We start from the raw sequence: 5083 nt of genomic DNA, 5'->3' as shown, positions 1-5083 counted from the left end.
GGCACGGGTACCCGTGTCGGGGTCGCGGTCACTCTACGCTGCACCGGCTCCTCAGGGCCCGCAGCCGTCTGAGCTTGGCGCAGGGCTGCAGGAGGGAGGCTCGAGGGTCCGCCCCGGCTAGTGCCGCCGCCGCACGAGCAGGCCCCTGGCCTGCTTCGACCCTGCCGGAGGACGCAGGACGACAGACGGAGTGTGAAGGCCGCGACTCTGGACTCGGCTGCCCACCGTCCAGGGGTAGAGCGAGGGTTCCAAGGAGCTGAGCGGGGGAGCGCGACCCTGTGGACACAAAGCGGGCTGAAGACATCGGACACGCAGATGGGTCATTTCAGGTCCTGTCCTTGCCAGGAGCGGACGGACAGACGACGACGGGAGAGTGACCGTCTACTTAGCGTCAGGTTCTGTGCTAGGATTAAAGCAGAGGGAACTTCAGTGTTATGCCCTTGAAGATTTAAACTGGTCTGGTTGGAAGAATGGCTGTTATCGCTCCTGATTTTCCAGAAGGTCAAACATCTTAATCTGGGTTTGGTGATGTGCAACTTTGGCGGTTGCGACTCCTTTTAGATTTTTTAGTCTGGTCTGTTGGGCCTAGTGCAGGAGGTTAGTTCAAAACGGTAGCCTCTTAAGATTCTTGTTTTAACTCTAGGTACTGGGGAAACAACACAGGGATGCCCGGCCCAGTGCCTGCCCAGTGGGGCTCATGTCCTGGGGTGGGGGCCAGACCACACACCTCCTGGAAAGGGAACTGCAGTTTGTTAGAGATGAGAAGAGCATGGGGAGAGTGGAAGGGTGGGAGCAGAGATGTAACTGGGGTTCAGAGTAAGCCCCCTGGAAACCCACCCTGGGGGTAGGCCAGGAATGGTGGGTCCCTGGTCAGATGGCTGGGGCCCTGGAGGTCCCGGAGACCAGGGACGGAGGACCGCAGGCATGGGGGAAGTGTGGGTGGGTTCCACCTCACCAGGAAAGTTGGAAGAGACAGAGGGATATCCAGGATCCCTCGGGTTTGGCTGAGCTCCTGGGAGTATGGAGGGGTCACTTCCTGAGATGGGATGGCTCAGGGGTGCTGGGTTTGGTGAAGAAAATCAGGGGTGTCATTGGGCCAAGCTGCGTTTGAAGCGTTTTTCCTTAGGTTGCAGTTGCATGGGCTCAGCGGGTAGGAGAAACTCCTTTAAAGCCTGATTGGGGGTCGACCCCGTGGCTCACTCGGGAGAGTGCGGCACTGAGAGCGCAGCGGCGCTCCCGCCACGGGTTCAGATCCTATATAGGGATGGCCAGTGCGCTCAGTGGCTGAGCGCGGTGCAGGCGACACCAAGCCGAGGGTTGCAATCCCCTTACCGGTCACAAAAAACACAAAAAAAAAAAAAAAAAAAAAAAAAAAACCTGATTGGAAAGAGCAGGGAGGCCGGAGGAGGTCTAGGGGCCAAGTTGGCGGGTAAGGGGGTGGCCGGTATGGAGGTCCCACCAGCCTCTGCGCTAGCTAGGAACACTTTACCATGGTTGGGAACAGCTGAAGTGGCTGAGTCTAAGGGCGAGGAGCTTTCCCTGGGCACCCACTACTTTGAATCCACTGGCTTCTGCCTCCTGTCCAGCCCAGCCTAAAGGAGGAGGCCCTGACTACCCCCAAACACAGTCAGGAGCACCCTGCACTCACCCACCATAGGGTCCTCATGGGTGGAGTGACATGGGATCTGGGGCTCTTGGCACAGGCAGGGCCGAGGGTTGGGTCTGGGAGAGGAGGAGACCTGAGCCCAGTGCCCCATGTTGGTGCGTGGAGGTGTTTGAAGACCCAGAATCCTGAGGTCAGACCACAGGCTGGGCCTACCCATGCAGGGAGCTTTCTGGGCCTCCAAAGGGTCCTGTCCCACACAAGTGTACGTCTGTGGGCATCGAAGCTGGGAGCTGGAGGGGCCAGGTTGGAGCAGGGCCAAAGGGTCTGCCTGCTCACCTAGCCTCACCCGCACTGCCCCCAAGGCATCCCCAATGCTCTGGAGCTGGTTGAGCCAGCTCCTCCCTGGGCTGTGGGTGGCACCTGCTGTCACCTCCTTAGGGGAGTTGTTTCTCTCTGTTTCTAAGGAAGAGGATGGAGGAGGAAGCGGGTGGCCCTGATACTTGTGGCACATGTATGCATGCACCCTAGTGTTCACTCGGGACATTGCAGGGTGCGTGCTGGTCGGTCCACACCACAGCTGAGCCCGGTCCAGGGCAGCATGCATGTGCATGAGCATCACTGGCTCCCGGCACGGGCGAGCCTGTGAGGGTGCACGTCCCGCGGAACGTTCAGAGTCCAGGGTGGGCGGCCTGCACGGGGGCGGCGGGATGGTGTGGACAGCAGCCAAACAGCAGCCGTATTGTGGGTCTGCCTGTGGCCTGCTTCTCCGTGTCTTCTCCTGTCTACAGTGGTGAGAACAGGACAGGGTGACCCCCAAGGCCCTATCACATTGATTGGGGTCGAGCCCTCACCACTGACCAGCAGCCCCAACCCCATGTGCCCTTGGGTTGCACTGACACATCTGCTCCCGTCCTGAGTGGCTTCCTATTCCGATGGGCTGGCCCCCTGCCTCTCACACCCCCCACCCCCGGCGGGTGAGGGAGGGGCTACGTGATCACGCTGCTGTGGGGGCGGCAGTGGGCAGGTGGCTCCTCCTCTGGGGCCAGAGCACAGAAGGCCTCGTGACCAAACGGGTGTGTGGTCAGTGGCCCAGGGCAGCGGGGGAAGGGAATCTCACTGATATGGGTTCATGGCCCCAGCGTGGGGGTGTCCAGAGCTGCACCTGCTGGACTGGTCCCCTCCCCATCCTGCCTGCTGAGCCTCCTCCCAAGGCCTTGCTGGGGGCAAATCTGAGGTCTTCATGGCAGGACTCCTGTACCTGCCCCTGGAGTTCTGGGGCATCCTCTGCGTGCTGCCTAGGTTCCCAATGCATCGATGGTGATGCTGGTGGGGGGCAGGTAAAGGGGGCACCCGGGGCTCTGCCAGAGTAGGTGACAATGCCCTTGAACCTGGGGTTTTGCCTTTGTTTGGAGACCCTGAGACACAAAGTGTGTGAGGATCACAGGACATGGTATCATGCACCAATGAAGAGGTTTTGTTTTTTTTGGCAGCTGTCAGTACAGGGATCCGAGCCTTTGACCTTGGTGTTACCAACACCACGCTCTAACCAGCTGAGCCAACCAGCCAGCCCTTGTCCATTTTTAAATTGGGCTGTTTGTCTTTTTATGAAGTTGTGAAAGTTCTTTATATATTTTGAGGGGTTTTTTGTTTGTTTTTTTTCACTGCCCAGTACAGGGATCCAGACCCTTGACCTTGGTGTTACAACACCGCACTTTGACCAGCTGAGCCAACCAGCCAGCCCTGGTTTTGTTGTTTCCTTTCCTGTCTCTAGAACTTGCTTATGCCAGGATCCAAGGATGGGTGGAGGAGGCCGTTCCTGGGGGACTTCTGTCCCGTGGGGCTGGCGGTGCCTCGGGGCCTCCAGTGTCTGGGCGCCCCTGCTGCTTTTCTCGCTGAACCCCATTTTTGGAGTGCTCCTGAGCCTCCCCAGGCCTCTGCAGCTGCTCCTCCTACCTCAGCCCGCAGTGCCAGAGCTCTTCTCTGCCCATCACAGTCCTGACCATCCCTCAGAGCCCGTGGGCACCAGAGGCACTGTCCACCCAGTGTTTCCTTTCTGAGAACACCCTGCATATGTGTGGTCACCCCGAGTGCCCTCTGTGAGCTCAGCCTGACTACCACGTGAGCCTGGGATGTGGGCACTCGGACTGGGAGATGGGGTTCTATCAAGGTGTGCATGTGTGTCATGGGGAACCCTCCTTGCCCTGTAGACAGTCCTCAGGGTGGGGGTGGGAGCACTGCCCGGAGACCAGAGGCAGCCCTGCAGGTGGCCCATGTCTCAGGGCCCAGATGCATCCCTCTTCCCAGCATGGCTCAGGCTGGGTTGGTTCTTCTTTGACCGAGGCTGGGCTGGGTGGAGTCTGGAAACTTAGACGCCTGCACCCTTCATTTAGACCCTCACAGTCCTTAAAATGTGGGGCTGCTGAGGCCAGGGCAGTGGGCTGGGGGCACGAGGGTGCCTTCGCCTTGGGATGGGACGTCAGCAGTATTGTTGGGAGGACCACAGCAGCTGGGTCCACTGTCTGCCTCCAGGCTGTCAGGGCCTAGCCAGAGGATGACAGACCCATGGGTGGGCAGCAGTGTTTGTGGCTGGAGATGGGGGATGGGACAAGAAAGCAGCCTCTGGCCCAAGTTGGCGGCTCCAATGCCCAGGACATTGGAAGGACAGGGAGTAGCAGGTGCCTGCGAGGGTCCAGAGGAGGGGACTGAACAGGCTCCCCTCAAGCATGCCTCTGGTACCGCCAACCCGGACTTACCTTGTGCCTCTGTTCCCATGTGCCAGGGGTGGGTCCTGGGGACGTCACCTCAGCACTGACTGCGCCACCACAAGCCCATACTTGTCTCCTGCCAAGACGGGTGGAGCCTGGGGAAGGCAGGTGGCAGGCAGCCCCTCGCTCTGCTCAGCAAGCCTCCAGAAGCAGCCCAGAGGGAGGGTCCAGAGCAGGGAGTGGCCTACCGTGTCTGCCCTCTCTTGGACCAGTCACTCTGCCCAGTTCTGGAAGACTCCACCTGGCCCCTGCCCATATCTCGGGGAGGTGATCAGCAGTCACACCAGGAATGCATTCTAGGGTGGGGCCCCAAGGAAGAGCTTCCTGCTCTTGGTAGGAGGGAAAGGATACTGGAGTGGAAACAGAAAGCAGACCCCCAGCCCACACGTTTTAAAGCCTTGTAACATGACGACACGCACTCTAAGAAGCCCACGCATGAGTCACTGGCTCGTGACATGAGGACAGGGGGACTTAAGATGCTGGTGCAGCTGCTCAGAAAGCAAAGGCACGGGCTGGCCGGTGAGCTCAGTTGGGTAGAGAGCGGTGTCATAACACGAAGGTCAAGGGCCTTGTACCAGCCAACTGCCAAAAAAAAAAAAAAAAAAGCAAAGGCTGCGGGTCTCCAGGGAGTTCTTGCAGAGCCCTGGCGGGGTAGCTCCTTGTAGTGACATAGCCCAGGCCTCGCTGTGGGCAGGGCCTCCCAGAGAGGCCT

Source organism: Galeopterus variegatus, unplaced genomic scaffold, assembly GCF_000696425.1.
Source record: "Galeopterus variegatus unplaced genomic scaffold, G_variegatus-3.0.2 Scaffold4911, whole genome shotgun sequence".
Classification (NCBI taxonomy): domain Eukaryota; kingdom Metazoa; phylum Chordata; class Mammalia; order Dermoptera; family Cynocephalidae; genus Galeopterus; species Galeopterus variegatus.
Note: the sequence above shows the minus strand (reverse complement) of the source record.